At 38.0% G+C, this 19,168-nt stretch overlaps 1 long non-coding RNA gene across 1 annotated transcript; it reads right to left on the bottom strand.

Moving 5' to 3' along the window:
* Positions 1-231: 231 nt before the first annotated feature.
* LOC112543084 (uncharacterized) lies at positions 232-18,751 on the bottom strand. The gene is made up of 4 exons (XR_015793815.1): positions 18,642-18,751; positions 15,787-15,913; positions 4,849-4,925; positions 232-1,557 (listed from the first exon to the last, which is right to left on the bottom strand). It is a non-coding gene; the product is annotated as an uncharacterized LOC112543084 (long non-coding RNA).
* Positions 18,752-19,168: the final 417 nt, after the last annotated feature.

Here is a 19,168-nt window from a genome sequence, read left to right as displayed (position 1 = left end):
GATTGTCCATGAGCTGCTGCGTTGCAAAGAAAGAAAAGCCCAGCTTTGCTCTGGTTTCACATAAATTAGCACAGAGCCACAAAAATCTGATTCAGGCTTTGAAACCAGCCAGCATCATAGGAACAAGCAACTCCACAACCAATTCAGAAGTGGCTTCAAGACCATGAGTGGAAGCGTCAGGAGTTTTACAAAGTAAAACAAAGACATACATTAGACAAAACAGCATTCCGCTTTATTGATGATGTCAACTAAATGATTTTCCATTAAAAAAACACATTTACTGCTATTCAAGGACACAATCACATACACTTATGTTTTGACCATGTTCTTTGCTATCATTTAGTGTCATCTCGTATTTGTACTCAGAACATCATTGTGTTACAGAAACTAAGGCTTTAGGGCAAAGGATAGGTTGTATGATCTAAAAAAAAAGAATTGTCATACCTCATGTCAGATTTATTTACTGTAAACATGACATTTTTGTTCTTTGTGCTAACTGGAAAGCATTTTGATAAATGTCAGTAAGAGCCAATCTATTGCTGAGAGAGCTGAAATCAATCAGGAAATCAGTTTTAGCAAAATTCCAATCTTTTACCGCTTATGCGGCTGAGATGATGTTTATTTTCAGCCCAGATTTGTCTGTTTTTAATAGGTGAGGTTGGAACAATAATGTTATGCTTTACAGAATTAATCCTCTAAAGTCTTGTTAATTCTCTTTTTTTTCAGTCCAACAGTATTCATTAGTTTGTCTAGGAATGCCATAATAAATACATAGATATATTTCATTGTGTAAATGAAACTTAAGATGTTTGCACTTGAATCTGTTTGTTCCCAATATTTGTTTCACATCTTTTAGGTATTTCAAAGTACAATTCACTGTATATATGTTTTTATTAGTGGCTGCTCATTTCACAGTATTAAATGTGTTGTATACAGCTTGTTATAAAAAAAGATATCAGCCTGAAAAGACCCATAGGTGGTCAATATGCACAAAATAATATTTTTGTTGAAAATATTGTAATTTTACATTCATGGAAATATTACTCATGGATACCAAAATAATTTTATATTTTCATCTGTCTGTTGGATGGTCTGGTTCCTTATTCCATGCTTCCCATTACTGTTGAATATCTAATCTGAGGGATTCAGCTGCTTGCTGGAGATAGTTCTTAAAATGTTACACGTTTGTATAATATGATTTTTTCTTTTTTATTATTATGTTTTTATATTCTTAATATATTATACAGTATTGTTTCAATACAATGATATTTATAAAGTATTAATTGAAGAGCCAGTTTGATGTAGTGGTTAAGGCATCAGGCTAGAAACTGTGGGACCATGAGTTCTAGTCCTGGCTTAGGCACAAAGCTATCTGGGTGACCTTGGGCCAGTCACTCTCAGCCCTAGGAAGCAGGCAAGGGCAAACCACTTCTGAAAAACCTTGCCAAGAAAACTGCAGGGACTCGTCCAGGCAATTGCCAGGAGCCAACACTGACTTGAAGCACGAATCATCATCATCATCATCATCATCATCATCATCATCATCATCATCATCATCTAGAACAGCACAAAAACAACAGAATAAGGTTGCCTGCACTGAAGCTTGTTACAAAAAAAAACAGCTAGCACAAGTATTAAAAGATGCCAATACTGTAACATCAAATATAAGCACCAGCTCACTGCAAGAAACAAACCAGCTGATGTACAGCACAGCTGCAGTTATAACTGAAGATCTCGAATGCAAAATCAACAAAAAAGAAAAAAAGCCAAATAGTGCATCACCAAAATGGAAGATCAGGTAGGAAAATAAGATCAGAATGCTAAGATCAGATGCAAGCAAGTTAGAACAGATGAAAGAAAAAAAGCTGAAGAACAAGAATACCAAAGAATACATGATCAAGAAATATCACCTAGAGACAAGGAAAATCAAGGAAGCACTGGAAATAATAAACCAGCAAATAACAGCCATAGCCAAGAAAATCAGCAGATATGAAGCTAGAATTGCACACTACAGGCAGAATTTCCAATTTCAGTCAAATCAGAAATGTTTCTACCAATCCATCAATGGAGAGACTGCAATGAACCAGCCAACACCTGACAAAGAAGAAATAGTGCGGTTTTGGGCACAGCTATGGGACACCCAGAGAAATACAGCAAGAATGCAGCTTGAAAGAAGCTGAAATGAAAGAACTTGTAATAACAGCAGAAATAGTGAAGAAAAGGGCAAGGAAGACCAAGAATTGATCAGCACCAGGCGAAGGGGAACTACATGGTTTTTGGTTGAAACATCTAACTGGTCTGCACCCACTCATTGTCAAACAGTTTAACAACATACTGCAAGGAGGTAAAATTGAAGATTGGTTAACATTATCAAGTAGGGAAAGATCCAACAAAAGGTGCAGCACCAGGCACCTACAAGCCAGTTGCCTCCTTACCAACAACTTTCAGATTGCTAACTGGTGTAGTAGCTGATGCAGTCCAACAGCATCTAATTGAAAACAAGCTTTTTGCATCTGAGCAGAAAGGAAACTGCCCAAATAGTAGAGGGACAAAAGATCAGCTGTCACCTAACTGACAAGATGATTTTGGAAAACTATAAGATAAGGAAGACTAATTTAAATGAAGCTTGGATTGATTACAAGAGGGCAGTCGACTCCCTGCCACATGACTGGATAATCAAGTGCCTAGAAATAACAGGAATCAGTAGAAACATCAGAAACTTTGTTTCAAAGATCAATGGCACGATGGAAGACACAGATGCTGGTCAATGGTGATAGACTGGGAGAGGTTAACATCAAAAGAGGAATTTTTCAAGGAGACTCACTATCACGACTACTGTTTGTCATTGCATTGATTCCTCTGTCAACAATACTGAACAAGTCAGGCCATGGCTACCAAACATCAAAAACATCTGCCAGGTTATCCCACCTCCTTTACATGGACAAACTGAAGCTGTATGGAAAAACACCATCTGAAATAGAATCGCTGCTCAACTCTGCCCAAATATACAGCCAAGATATTGCAATGGAATTTGGACTGGACAAATGTGTCACCCTTACCATCAACAGGGGAAAATAGTGAAAACGAAAGGAATCAAAATGTCCTATGGAAATAACATCAAGAGTCTGGATGAAGAAGATCACTACAAATAACTGGGCATTCCTTCAGGCTGACAACATCAAGCACACTGAAGTCAAGAAGAAGGTTAGAAGTGAATACATCAGAAGAGTGAAGAAGATCTTAAAGTCTAAACTCAGTGGCAAAAATACCATCAAGGCGATTAACATCTGGGCAATTCCAGTCATTAGATATACAGCTGGAATAGTGGATTGGACTCAAGTTGAACTAGAAGTCCTGGATAGGAAGACCAGAAAAATAATGATAATGAATCATGCCCAATGACGTTGACAGACTGTATTTACCAAGGAGCATAGCTGGACATGGAATGTTAGAAGTACACCAGACAGTTGAAGAAGAAAACATTGGAAGAATATCTGAAGGACAGTGAAGAATATGCACTGAAGCTAGTATACCATGAATGTTTACTGAGTACCAAAGAGACCAAAGTGGCCTATCAGAAAGACCAAATGAAGAATAGAAAAGAGACATGGCAAAGCCAAGAATTACATGGCCAGTAACCATAAAAAAACTAGCAGGTAAAGCAGATAACAAGAAGACCCAGCAATGGCTAAGAGCAGGAAAGTTGAAGAAAAAGACAGAGGGGCTAATTCTGGCTGCACAAAACCAGGCCTTAAGAACAAATGCATATAAAACCAGAATTGAGAAGACAGCAACAGACCGCAAAAGAAGCTGAATAAACAGTGGACCACCTAGTTAGCTGCTGCAAGAAGATCACACAGACTGATTACAAACAATGGCGTGACAAAGTAACAACAATGGTGCATTGGAATATCTGCAAGAAATACCACTTGCCTGCAAGCAAGAATTGGCAGGACCACAAAATAGACAAAGTAATAGAAAATGAAGAAGCTAAAGTGCTCTGGGACTTTAGAATTCAAACAGACAAGCATCTGCCATACAACACCCTAGACTTAACAGTTGTTGATAAGAAAGACAAAAAAGTCTGAATAGTGGACATTGCAATACCTGGAGACAGCAGAACAGAAGAGAAAGAACTGGAGAAAATCACAAAATACAAAGACCTGCAAACAGAAGTAGAACGACTCTGGCAAAAGAAGGCAAAGATAGTACCAATAGCAATAGGCGCCTTGGGTGCAATTCCAAAACATCTGGAGCCCCACTTGAAGACCATTGGCACTGATAAAATCACCATCAGTCAATTACAAAAGGCAGCTTTACTTGGAACAGCTTTTATCCTGCGATGATACTTTTAATATTATTAAACAACATCTGCCACAGGTCCTTGGGAAGGACTCGATAGGTGGATAAAAATGCCAAATCCAGTCTCAACCTCTGGTTGACTGTGTGACCAATCATAAAAATGGAAGATTATTGACACTGTTGTTTAGATAACTTAGAGTATTGGATATAAAGAAAGGAAAAAGAAATATTATATCAATATTAATTACGATTTATGATGGCAGTATTACAAGGATAAGATTATTTGACATTTTCATCCAGAATTGAATTTAACATTAGAAAAAAACCTGCTGTGGATTGCATCAAAGTATTTGTTGTACAATAAAGGTTTCAGCCTTGAGCTGATTACTTAGTGTTAAACTCTCCAGTCTGTGTGTGTGTGTATTTATTTATTTAAAAGATTTGTATGGCCGCCCATCTTAAAACACAAGTCTGGGCAGCTCTTATATATGATAGCATGTTGTGCCATCATGGCTCGGTCAGGTAGAACTGAACCCATGTACTAACCTTGTTTTGGAAGACACAGGCATTTTGGTAGATGTTCATGCTCTTTTGGACACTATGCCAATGGTAAGGAAATGTATCTGAAGACAAAACAAATGAACACTGAATGTTTTTAAATTGCAAAAAGCTTGATAATAGAAGAATGGAAGGAGGCTCAATCTCTGTCAATTATATAGTGGTCTGAAGAACTTACCTCTTTTTCTCGAATATCTGAATGGCCTGTAGTGAGGAATCTGTTCTATATGTTTAATTTCTTCTGAAGTTAGGTAAGCTGACATATATAAATAAACAAATTGCATTGTATGGTATGAATTTCTTGAATAGTGCAGAGCCTTTTTGAATAGTAAATTGTGGCATGGTATGGTGAGACTTCTTGAACAGTATATGATTTCTTTTTCTTCTTTTTTCAGTAGTAATTTTAATTTGTTCTTTTTCCCCCACAAATAATGACATTAAAACAAAGTTACTACTGGAACAAAAAGCAATTGCATTTTATGGATGTGTAGAGTTTCATCAGGAAAGATGATGAGGGAAGGGTTCATTTCTTCCTCCTTCCCTATGTAGTAGTGTTAAAACTTTATCCAATCTGCTGTCTTTTAGATAGGTTGGAAATGTGACTCCCATTTTGCCCAGGAATCCTAGGAGTTTAGGGAATCCAGTTTAGGGAATTCTGCCAGAGACAGGTAATATATGGTTGCTATTTTAAAGAAATTAAAATATATAAATGTGATCACACATTGAACATTGTGTATACTGGGCCATAGCTTATACAGCAGAATAGTATCCCACCATCGAAATACTGAGAGAGTTCTGGACATGGACAAAAGTCCTTTGTGCAGATACAAAGCTATGTAAGACACTGTGTAAAACAGGGCCTGGTGAATCTTCACTTTGATAGACTCAATCCTCTTTTTCTGTTCTGTATCCAGTCAATTTCCAGTTGATACAAAAGATCTTTGAGCACTGCAGCACAGATGTAGTATTCCTCTGCACATGGTAATCTTTTGAATTAATCTTTTCTTTCTATGAGTTTTGCCTGCTCTTAAATTGCTGGTAATTTAAGACATATCTTTGGAGCACCCTAACCCTAACCCTAAATGTAAGCAGCATATGGTTTGTTTTTTAATGTTAGCTTTCATTATAAAGTAAAAACATTAACGTTGATAATATAGATTCCTGAATTCCTGATAATAGAGTTTAAATAGAAATATATTTTGTAGTGGTAACGCTGCAGATTTGAATTAGAGTTGACAAATTTATTATGCATTTTAAGCTCAGTTCTGGGGGTTAGAATGAGTCATAAGATATAATGCACTGTACCTGACCAAATGTATTTTTAACAAAAAATACAGTAAGGCATAATAAACCAGACGAGCCGCACTAATCTTTTAATCCGTTCCTTGTTTCAGAGTTTTGAGGACAAGCTCCCAGACTTCATTTTGTAAGTACAGTCTGCTTTGACATTTAACATGCATGAATAAAGAATAATACCGATGTCTTGTTCACATAAGTATTGCAGATTCTGATACTACTTTTGGAATTCAGCTTTATGTGACACTTCTATTTTTATCTGAGATTATATTTATATGCATAGTAGTGTGTTTGACTGCTCTTGAGACATTACTTTTCCAAAATTATCTGGAAGTAAAATTAAAGATTTAAATGCATTTTAAAGTAAAAATATTTCATGTGCTTTGCATATCCCACATTGGTACTTGAACATGGCACTGTTAAAAAGACAAACTTATTGGTAACTGGATGATTGTAATGGATTACATAGGGCTGCCACTGAAGACCATACAAAAACTGCACTTGGTGCAGAATACAGTAGTCTTCTTATTGACAATTTAGGATTGCTGTAGTCATAAAACACCAATATTGTGGATGCTGCACTGATTTCTATAGTATGAAGGAATTTTCTGGAAGATATTACCCCATGGAAATCAGGTGGTTAACTTGATTGTATTATTTCACTTGAAAGTAAACTTAAACCCCATCATTGGGAGGAAGAAATGGCTGATTCTCAAGTGATTGGGAACAAGTTATTGATATATCTGGCACAAATAATGAATGGCCATCATAGAATCTGCATGTGTTAGGTGGATAATCATTTCTTATAAATAGTGCCAATAGAAATGAGTACAGTATGTGTAGCTCAGGGTTGAACTGTGGAGTCCTTGGGGTTCCCTGAGCTTGGCTGTTTTCTTACGAACGTTTCGTTACCCGGCCATGTAACATCTTCAGTGCTAGAATGGGGTGGGGTTATATACAGTGGCATGCCCTGCCAGTGTTGGTGTGGGTTTTGTTTTGTTTTATTTTTTCCCTCTGGTAGTTCCTTGATTAGGGTATTGTTTACTGCTGATTATATGTCTGGTGATAATCTTGGTGTTAATCTCTGCTTATCTGGGTGATGATTGCTGGTGAGGAGATGTTCTGGTCTTTTGTTTTCCTTTTTATTTTCTCTTTTGAATAGTGCGTAGATGTTGTTTATGTGCCTGTTGATGGCTGCCTTGTCTGAACACCAAGCTTCCAGGAATTCCCTCGCATTTTTGGATTTAGCTTTGTCTAAGATGCTGACAGTTTCCGAGTTGAAACTATGGTTAAGTCTGTCGATGTGTTGTGAGATTAAGGAGTTTTCATTGTGTCTTCTGACTGCTGGTTGGTGTTCATGGATACACTCTGCTAGCCTTCTGCCTGTCTGTCCTACATAGTGGTTGTTACAGTCCTTACACTGTATGTTGTAGGAGACTCCTGTTTTTTCTTCTTGGGCTACTGGCTCTTTTGGTTTGCTTAAGATGTTTTGGAGGGCATTAGTTGGTTTGTGTGCTACGGAGATATAAATAGTGATTGGAAGCAAGAAGCATGGGTTTAGGTCATTTAATCTTGGTATGATCAACTCATAAAATGCTACCCAAATATATGGGGCATTGGGACTTGCCCATGGACTCAAGAGTGGTGTGCTTGGTCTGAACAGCTCCCTTCACAAGGTCACCTTGATCCTTCCTTGCTGGTTGAATATTGATAAATAAAAACTATTTATTTTCTTCTTACCTAAGTGTGACTATAGCCCTGTAATCTCTCAGACTGGATGGGAATCTTCTTATGCAGCACAATGCATTCAAAACCCTTTATCCTTTTGGTTAAGTGCACAGCAGAGAGCAAGGAAGCTATTTAAGGCAGATTCTACATAGTTAACAACTTTTGCCCATTGAGTGCTACATTGTTTAGAGAGTTTCCTTTTCTGAGCTTGTTAAAGTTGACAGTAGGTTTCCAGGTGTAATTCAGGATGGATTTAACCTACAGAGGCTGATATGGCTTAGCTCCTAGGAATTTGCAGGACTGCTTTCTCCAAGTAGGATAAACCCATCTGGTACATTCTGATGGATAAACATCAGTTAGTTGCCCATTTGGGGGAAGTTAGAGGGCCCGGGATGCATAAACATGTTAATTCACAGATGGCCCCTGTTTTATGGAATAGCCTCCTCCTTGAGGCCAAGTTAGTGCCCACTCTAAGGATTTCACTTTCTGTAAAAATAGTGCTGTTCCAGGTATTTCAGGGCTAGGGTGAGATTGGTAGTCTGGTGATTATAGCAACATAAAAAACTAATCAATAAGTAAATTAACTGATAAAAAGAGAAGGATTATCATAACTCTTGAAGAAATTCAGAATGGAGGGAGTAGATGTTCAGGTTATCATGGCTTCATTAAAAGCACAAGCTCTGTATTAAAAGAAGGCACATAGAAAGGAACATGAATTACAGAATTTACTGAAATCTTATGCCGAATAACCCCTACTCTGAAAAATTAAAATTATTTGGTTAAATTAACATGAAAGAAACATCTTTCTTCCCAGGCAGAATTTCATTTGAGAAAAAAAAAAAAAAACAAGTCCGGGAATCAAGGGGAAAGACCGTGAAACCGCATGCATTCAGATTAGGGACATGGGAAGCAGCCTTATATCAAGGTAGGCTATTGGTCCATTTCACCTAGCATTTCCAGTTTTCAGTACTAAAATAAGTCAAAGATAAAACTATCATCCTTGGAATCCTAGATGCTGTAAATTTAGTGCAAAAAAATAGAGTCAAACTGAATCAGAAATGTATCCAGCATGATATACTATGGAAAGGAATGTAAAAGAGTACTAGCCATCAAGATTAAGAAGCAAAATAAAATAAATTATTCCAGCTTACACAGCCACTGAAATACAAGAGACAGTATAATTGATGAAGCCAGGAACAGCTCCAGACATGAATGTGTATTGCCATTAAATGCTATAAAACATTGGATGAGCTATGCTGGATGAGCGTTTCCCCCCCCCCCAGTCTCTGGGTTCTGTTGCATGATCTCATGCCATGATTCAGAGCATCCCACCTGCTCAAAATTTTTTAAATGGCTGGAAATTCTAAGGTTTCACAATATTTTGGCAATCTCACCCAAAGATCTAATGTGGTCTCATGTGGGAACACTGAAATCTTATGAAATATCAGTAAATACAGAACACACAATCTCATGAGATTTGATTTGATCTCACACAATTTTGTTCATTTTTAATTCTATTTTTTTATTTTATTTTTAACTTTGTTGAATTGTGAGCATTATTTTCAGGTGAAAATGACATGCCTCAGGCACTGTGTTTCTGAATTAGACCAAATGGTAGTAAATTGATTTCAGAAGGTAATTGAGATCAGAGTATTCCTTCCCACAATTTGAAGTCCTCATATTTTTAATGTAATAGCATGGGTATTTCTTGCCTTGAGAATTTTGTAAACTTTGTGTATCAAAACTGACTTTTGCGTAGTACATGTGATTTCAAAGATTTGAGTCTTCAGAAGTATTAACTTGGAAATCCAGAAATCCAACGTTCAGTAACTTCAGTAGTATTTGAATTTAAAATTCAGAGGAGAAATTTATATGTGTACAGGTGCATACCCTGTGTACACTGTATGTATGTGTGTGTGTGTATACAAAATCATACTGATGGTGGTACAGCCTCCTTCCTATACCCCAAGGTGCCTATTTTTTTAAAAAAATAATCTATTTAATATTCTAGTAGAGAAATCACCAAGATGTACACATTAAGAACCGATCAATATGCCATAAAAGATGGTCATTAGGAAGATGAGACCTCCCTAGCTTGTAGGCAATTATTTTATACTATTTTTGATTAATGATTTCATTTTAGCTGCTTCAGTGTTCTGTGGTCTTCATTTGTTAGCAATAATTATAGGACACCATGCCTTGCCTGGATCTGGGTAATTCTGACCAACAAATATGAATTAAAATCAATAGAAATGTCATTAGCATCCCACAACCATTCCTCATGCATTCACTTTATTAAAATTTGCTAAAGTGTGAAATATGTATGACAAGTAACGATGTTTTAATCTTTCACCAAGGTAACAATTGAAAGCTGATTGATTCCTTTCAGTATGTCATTCAGTAATTATAAAATCAAAATGATGGAAGATTGTAATCAAGAAAGATTCAGGCCCATACACCATTGTTCCTCCATGCAAAATAAAATTCTAATTTGCATCCTGATTTTAATCTGAAAAGATAATGAAACTCCCATTTCTGCCAGTATAAATAAAATAGATCAGTAGATAATAATATGCTGGGGAAAAGTTGCTTAGTTTGCCCTCGGTCAGCTTTAGGTCACCTAATAAAAAGAGTTCTCTATTTTAACAGGCTTACAGTGCAGAGCAAAAGATGGATAAATCAGAACCGCAGTCATAATAGAATTAAACAACAGCACAACAATATATCAAGTAGCACAGCAGTAAAGCATTTTAAAACAGAGGACAAATGGGTAAAATATTGAGATAAAATGTTAGAACCGCAATCTAATTTATATATGATTATATATTAATATTTGTGACTATTAAATTTGTATCCTTTCCTTTGTAGTTATACACTTACTTGCATTGGATGATGTAGGATCTGATAGCTGTCATGTGGAGTTTATAACAGCTATCTTCCTGCTTTTTATTAGTACTATTTTTTCCTGCCTCTTGATTGGCCCATCTGATAAAACCCTTAGCCATCCATATAATTTAGGCAGTTGCATGCACCTATTTGTGCTGATTCTGAAAGATTGGGTACTTCTAGAAGAGATCTTCACTAAACAAACACCTTGCCTTATTCACAGATGTTTTTGGTGACCTGTCTGTCTTTCCCCATCACTCCATTTTTTCTTTTATTGGGTGGTATTCATTATTATTTATGCTGGTGTTGGGGAGGTTAACTACCCCTGGCTGGGATAGTTTCTGGCCCTGATTGCGGGTACTTCTGTTGCTCCTGAACTGGGTGATTTGCTGCTTTCAGTGCTGCTCTGGTTTGTTATCCGTAGTCGGGGTTTCTTCCTGCTTCAGCTGGAGGTTTGTGCTGTCTGGCTGGGCTTTTGCCCTTCTTTAGTTGGAGTGCTGCTCCTTCCAGATGGGTTTAACCACTTCCAGCAGGTCTCTGGCCAACTCCTGACTGTCTCTGCTCTGGTTCCTCTTGCTGCTAGCTAATTCCCCCAGCCAAGTTCCTCCCCACTGTGATGAGCCATGACTTGGATCCTGCCAGGACTGTCTGCCGGGAGGGGGTGAAAAAAGTCAAGATGGTAGCCCCAACCATGCAATTGGAACCCTGCCCTTTTTTATCTCTTTGCCAGATCCTGCATTGTCCTTCCCTAGCTGACCTGCTAGCTGAATTTCTGGGATTGCTCCTGCCTCTCTACTGCCATGAGATGACTTGCTAGCTAACTCTGATAAGGAGTTCTTCAGGATTTTGGGCCCTCTTTGGTCTCTTCTCCTGGGACCTAGCACTTACCAGCATGGTTTCCAGCAGCCTTTTCTTCCTTGATCATGGCCATTACCAGAGGTTCTGCCCTGCCTCGAAAGCCAGATGGCTCTACCTCATACCCCATAGCTGGCAGGGTACATGTACAGTATGAGCTAGCTGGGTAGGAGGAAAGCCATGGGGGCTTCTAATCATATAGCTGGTCTCTCATAGATCCAACATTTATTTCCTTTCCACACCATATTTATATATTGGTAACATTATTTGTAAACTGCCAACTTCACTGCCTGGCCTGTTATTATGATGCTATCTTCATGTGCTTTTGTAAAAATGTAAAAATGTCGAGAAGAAAAATGATGTTAAAAATGATGTGGGTACGTAAGAACCAGATTGACAAAATATAATAAATCATTTCTGGGAAGAAGAGCTGGACTGCATGTGTAATGAAATGCTTTAGCATTACATCATTTCTGTCACATCTTCTAATGTCCTATATTTTAGTGCAAATGCTGTAGCACATTAGTAGATAAAAACAGCAGATGCACAATTATATATTCATTTAGGAATTGCTTATTTTTTAAAAAAATAACTCTATTGAGAAAAGTAAAATATTCCAAAAATATATTTCCCGTTTTATAACCCAAAATATGGTTTCTAATTGAAATGTAACTTCTATATATTTTATCATATTTGAGTGAAACTATTCTGAGATAAATTGTTGCACATAGAAGTCTAAAAGAAATACAACTTTTATTAGGTTTTTCTGTTGTTCATCATAGATTTTTATTAGGCTCAAGATGGGAGAGGCTCCACCCTCCTGAAAACTCATAGACTATAAAACTGCAGACACCAACTCTTTTATTATTAATCTTTGGGGACCTTTTCAAAAGTGGACAACACAAACATATTCACTGTTTGCCATTCAAGACATTTTGAGCTTTACTTGTGGAAGGAAGGGGAAGATTCTATTCTGAGATCTATTCTTCTCAGCATAGATTTTGGTTTGTGTATTTACTTATTTATTGGTCCCATTGAGTCACTGTTGACTCCTGGCTACTGCTTGAACAAGTCCCTGCAGTTTTTCTGGCAAGTTTTTTCAGAAATGGTTTTCCATTGCCTGCTTCCTAAGGCTGAGAGAGAGCGACTGGCCCAAGGCCACCCAGCTAGCTTTGTGACTAAGGTGGGACTAGAACTCACTGTCTCCCAGTTTCTAACCTGATACCTTAACCGCTACACCAAATTGGCTCTCTTGGTTTATTTTAGAGTGGATAAAATGGTACTTGTGGAAACCAGTATGCTCATGTTCAACTCTATTACTCCTCACTAATCTCTTTGCCCCTCACATTTTTTTTTTAACATGGGCTCCATAGACATTCATAGAAATGATGGATGACTGAAGTCCAGTGCTTTGCTTGGAAGCATGTTGGTCCAGGAAAAAGATCAAGATATGTTTGGAAGGTGTGAGAGGTTGTGGTAAGGCTGGGAAAGTAAAGGAATACAAATTAGACATAATTTGTCTAATAATGCAAACGTCTCTTGATGATTTATGAGACACCCTGTTGGTAGCAAGAAATCTGGGAAGAAGCATTTGAAATCATTCAAAGAAACTCTGCCTTAATGAAGGAAATCTCATGATGCCTTTATTATGAAGGCTGATAATTCCTACTGAAGTGATCCTACTGAAGAAGATGTTGTGTTTATCCCAAGAGGAGCAGTAAAGATATCCTAGTGAGTGCTGTGTAGTTCTTGATTCCTTGATCTTGCCCAGTTGTGGCTTGGGAATTCTGGGAGTTGAAATCCACCCATCATAAAGTTGCTGAGTTTGAAAAATGACTAAGGAGAACCATTAAGGAGGTTAGTGAAAGTGACAAAGAGAGCCTCACAGTTTGCTTCAAGGAAGTTGGTGTTTTCTTACTGTCTATACCTGCTATGGGAACCATTTTGTGAGAGTATCCACAACATGTTTTCCCAAATCCAGATGTACCCTCTGGCCCAAAAAGGGCCCATCCCCTTTGACTTCAGCATGAATTCCTCTTCCCTAGTCCTTTGATCTATCTGCAGAGAATTTCTGGTGTGCCTGATAATTTGCAAAGTTTTTAAAGTGTTGGTATTGGGAAAAGACAGAATATATTAAAACCCAAGAAATGGTTCTTATACACTTTCATTCATGGAGTTAAAACAAAGAATAACCAGAATGAGAAGAACTATGAAATGGTAGCAAGTTGAAACATGAACAAGCAAAGTACAGCTGAAAATATTTTGGTATCTTTTCTTGGCAGTCCCACTGGTTTTATGTCCCATTTATTGTCATAATATTCATTTTGTTTTTCTTTTGGTAATCTATATATATAAATTTAAATTCTCAGGCATTTGCTACATGGAACTTCATTGTTTTCTTTAAGAAATGCATTGGATTTTCAGGCTTTGTACTGTTTCCTGAAGTCAGCTGACCTGCCACATTTTACACCCATATTTTATAAGCATTATGAAGAAATTAAACCCACTCCATTGCTGCAAGTTTCTGATTAGAGAGTTTTCATAGCTTATCATGAATTTGGTTACTAACAATGAGACCATGATCCTGGCTCCAGCCTTGATATTGGACATGTCAGCATACGGGCCTCTGTAGATAGGTTGCACTTCATGGAACACATGCAAACATACGTAATACGTGAAAGCATCTCAAGTCCATTCTTCTTAAAGAATGCAATGCCTCTTGCCATTTCTAAGAATCCTTCCCATTATATGAAAAAGAAATGGCACAAATGAAATAGAAGTATTTTCATTCGCTTCGTCCATTAACTAATCTATGTGTGTTTGTTTCTCAAAGAGCCTTCCTGATGGAAACTCCTGGCATTACCAGTCTTAAAATATGGTACTGCAGTTGTTCCACCAATTTTTCCTTGGTGGATTTGTGCGTGTGTGTGAATGTGTGTATGTGTGTATGCAGTAGCATCCATGGGGGATCAAAATCTGCAAGATGGAGGGTGCAATGTGTACAAAAGGGGCATGGTTCCAATTCCAACACTATGCCTGCCACCTTACAGATAATGATACTCCGCCCATGGATGCTCCTGTATGTATGTGTTTTTAAAAAAAGCATGTAAGAATAAGTGGGGAAAACATGGGTGGAATACAAATGTAAAAAGTATAAGATATTTCATGGACCACCCATGAAATTCAATAGATGAACTGTATACTATAAAAGAACCCATGGTAACAAATTACAGAAGCATATGGTACAGCTGTTTAGTTTAATCAATTTATTTTAGAGCAAAATGCATCACACATAGAGCTGATATGTTCCTAACCAAGGGAAGAGAGCTATTACAGAGCTGGAAGAAAAGTTGTTTGTTTGTTTGTTTGATGTATATTGCCTTTGTTTTCCCAGCCCAAATCTGGATTCGGTCCCGTTGTGCTAAACGCCCAAAGAAACACACTGAAATGGAGATTGAAGCAAACTTGATTCTGCGCAGAAAAAAGGACACAAGGAGATCTCTCTCAAAGCTTGTGTGACCACTTTGCTGTTCTGTGGTCCTTTATAGTTCTTTTACCACAAACCTAACTCACTGTGGTCACGGTTTGACCTTTCCCTTAGATGACTATTTCTAACTGCTGTTTCTACTATTTCTTATACAATATTTTATAATGATCAGCAATATTTGACATATTTAAGATTACACGAACAGGTCTAATACCTCTGCTAATCTATATTTACCATATTACAACAGTAGCTGCTGTCTACTAGCACTGATTCCAACCACAGCTTCCCATTTCACGTTTCCTGTCTAGTAGCCTTTTGCCTCATCCCATGATACATTTGGGATTAGCTTCAGCTGGCTTAGCTTTTGCACTGCTTTTCTAACTTTTGCCCTCAAGCTTTTAATTTCTATATTTTATTATTTCTATAAGCATCCTTATGAATGTTAGCCATTTATGGGGTACCTCATTCTTGTTCATCACCTTAATCATTAAAGAAAGTCTAGGCAGTTTATGTAATAGGGTTAAAGCAACAAGGGGAAAAAACAGCAAAATCAACCACAGAATTGCATTGGTGAAGGCATAACCAATACAAATATAGTTCCAACAATCAAAAACACCACTAGGAATGGATCACTCATCCTACTGCAGGGCTTTTACAGCTTTATGAAAACTTACCTGCTAATTCTGAGCAGCATCTGAACGTTGTTTTCCTTGACCTGCTCTGGGTATCACACTGAGGCAAAATTAATTGGTGTGAGGATTATTTGTTTATTCGTCTTGGGACAATTCCACATGTTGCTGCCTGCAAAAATAATGCCATTATTAGACACAGCTGACATTTGGAAATACCTTAAGTTGGGTGGCAATACAGATTATATAATCAAATGTGAAATACCTGACAAATTGTTCTTATCCTGTAAGGGGTATCTGCGGGGGGGTGTGTGTGTGTGTAATAAAAGTCAAGATGGCGGCCACAACCATGCGATCGAAGTCCTGCATGTAAAAAAAGAAAAGGGCTTACAGTCCTTTTAAAAAAGTCACATGGTTCTGGCCACCAACTTGACTTTTTTTGACTTCCTCACTGTGGATACCCCTGTACTGTACTGAACTGTTCTTGTACTGGTAAAATAACAATAGAAAGATGACACCCTGGTTGGGAAGGAGATATATGATACTCCCAGACAGTCAACATATTCTCTTCCTCTCACCCTCCCAATCTCTCCCGAACCAGTTTCAAGCTGGCCTGTGGTTGTTTTTTCCTCTCCTGGCCTTGAAACCCTGAAATCAGGCCGAAACATGGCGAGTCAGTTAGCTGTCAATGCTGGCTAGGGAATTCTGGGAGTTGAAGTCCACTCATCTTAAAGTCATTAAGGTTGAGAAACACCGCTCAGAGGATCAAACAGGGATTGCCCTCTGCACCTTCATAACTCTTGCAGTAACAAAAATCCCTTTGCCCCAATTCCATAAAAAAGAAAAAGAAAGCTTGCTAGTCCTCCTCCGTCCATGTTTTCAGGCACCTGATGTACATTTTCAACAATTTGCAAAGGAAGAAACAGGAGAAGGGGAGGAGGAGAGATTTTACATGTGGAAGCTGCTGTGCTATGAAGATGCCCTTTTCCTATGTCTATTAAAAAGCCTCTGCAGCTATCATGCTGGATGTATAGCATGGCAGGCTATCGTATAGAGTATGTGTGTGTGTGGGCAAGTATGGTTCTGGAGAAGTTACAGCTTGCTCGAGGCCAGAGTCTGAGTAATGGGATGAAGTAAGAATTCAGGGCAGGCTGCTGATGTTTAAGCAGAGAAAAACAAGCCAGGCATTTATTTTTTTTAACTGGGTTTAAGAACCAGTTAACTGCATTTTTTTGGTAGCATAGTGAGGTTGCATCCATCTGGGGGCATCTATGGGGGGAGGGAGGTGTAACAAAGCTCAAGGTGGCATCTACGTGAAGTCCTGCCCCTTCTTTATGTGTGTCACATAGGGGTGGGGCTTTGATTGGGCAGTCACAGCTGCCATCTTGACTATGGACCAAGACACCCTTGCTTGCATCCATGAAGTAGAAGGCCTGGTGAAGCAGAAGAAAAGCTAATAGAAAAAATAGACCATCCACAATCCCACATTTTGCCAAAAAAACCCAAACAAACCCAGCTTTGACTTGGTTTCAGATAAACCAATATGGAATCAGAAAAATGATGACTCAGCCCTGGAACAAACTGGCATCAAGGGAACAAACAAGTTTGGAGCTAATCCTGAAGCAACATATAGAAAGTATATGAAGGGCTCAAAATCTAATCTTAGATTGTAATCTCACTTAGGGTGAGATTACAGGTACAACACTTCAGAAATTTGATCTGAAGTACAATGTCCAATATATGATTTGAGTTCACTTATTGCGGCCCAGTTACTTATTTATAAGATTTATATCCCGCCTTTCGCTTAGGAATAGAGTAGTATACATAACATTCCCTCCTCTCATTTTCCTCCCAAACAACCATCCTGTGAGGTGGGCAAGGCTGAAGAAGATGGTGACTGTCCCAAAGTCATCCAGTGAGCTTCTGTGGCTAGCCTGGAGTCGAACCTGGCTTCCCTACACCTACTCCAGCACCTGAGCTAGTACTCTACATGGCTGCATTTGTAAGTAATTGCATCTGAGGTATAGGATGGGGCGGTGTCCCATCTAAATGGCCCCCTGAAGTTCTTTGGAAATGTTGGCTCTTATATGAAATCCATTCACTAAACCAGTGTTTCTCAAACTCGGCAACTTTAAGATGGGTGGACTTCAACTCCCAGAATTCCCCATGCAGGATGGAGAATTCTGGGAGTTGAAGTCCACACACCTTAAAGTTGCTGAGCTTGAAAAACACTGCACTAAATCAATGTGGAATTCAGATTAGTGCTGGACTAGGACTGGATATCCCCAGGTGCAAATCCCCAGTTAGCCTTGATCTGGCTTTGGTCCTGGTCCTGGGTTTAGAATGCTTCTGGAACTCCTGTCATGTTCTTTGAATGTTATTGTTGTTGTCTGGGCGTTTATGTTTTGAATTGTGTTTTAATTACACATTGGATATTTTGTAAGCTGCCCGGAGTCTTTCTGGAGTTAGGCAGTCTTAATAAGTTTAATACTATAATAATGTGGAACTTTTTTTTTCTCCAACCGACTGACCTACTTGAAAGGGATGTCCTGAGGATAGTTATAAAGATGGACATGTGCTCCTTAAAGGTAAGGTCAATTTTTGTAAAAAAAGGTAAATAATAATAACAGGGATGTTCTGTTAAATGTAATAAATACATAAAATAGTAAAATAATAAAATCCAGCCAGGTTAAGCACTCTGAAAACTCACCGATATCAAGAGGAGTGTTAAGTTTATGAGTAACTGTCCTTGAAATCAATGGCACTTAATTATGTCTGGATTGCGCTCAGAGTCCCTATTCTTGTCTTACAGAGTTTATGTAAACTATCAGTCATTCTTTGCTGCACATAAATTATCTGATAAGAGGCTTCTTAGATACTCACAGATAGCATTTATTTACCTAGGATTTCTGAGGTCTTAGACTTCCACAGAGGGATCATCGATGTTAATGTTCTGATGCATGCAGATCGTTCATCCTGAAGGATTTATGCCAGTGACAGTCAATAGTGAGGCAAGAGTATATAGTAGGTAAACATATAATTTCTGCACCTAAAAATAGACCCTTTTAAAAAGTCCTCCCTTCTACTCAGGACGTAGCCTTGGTTTCGAGAGTCAAATCACAGTTTGTTTGACTTCTCTTTTGTTAATCAAATATCACACAGATAAGGTTTCTACCAGAAATTTCCTATATTTGCACAGTAATATGAATTTTGATGGGACATAATCAACCCTTGCTTATTACAGGCTATTGTAAACGTTTTCTCAGCTTCCACCAGCTGGTACAGAATGTTAGACCTTTTTTGGCTCTCAAGGCAAGAAGGGCAAGGCAACCAGCTTAGAGGTCAGCTTGTTGGAAGGAGTTGATGGAAACTACCAGGAAGCTGATAAAGTAATTTAAGTTTTAGCAAACTTTATTCCATTATACAT

Source organism: Python bivittatus, unplaced genomic scaffold (assembly GCF_059951505.1).
Source record: "Python bivittatus isolate LINGU-HERP-01145 unplaced genomic scaffold, Pbiv_v1 ctg000850_np1212, whole genome shotgun sequence".
Classification (NCBI taxonomy): Eukaryota; Metazoa; Chordata; class Lepidosauria; order Squamata; family Pythonidae; genus Python; species Python bivittatus.
Note: the sequence above shows the minus strand (reverse complement) of the source record. Positions and strands in the feature narration are given on the sequence as shown.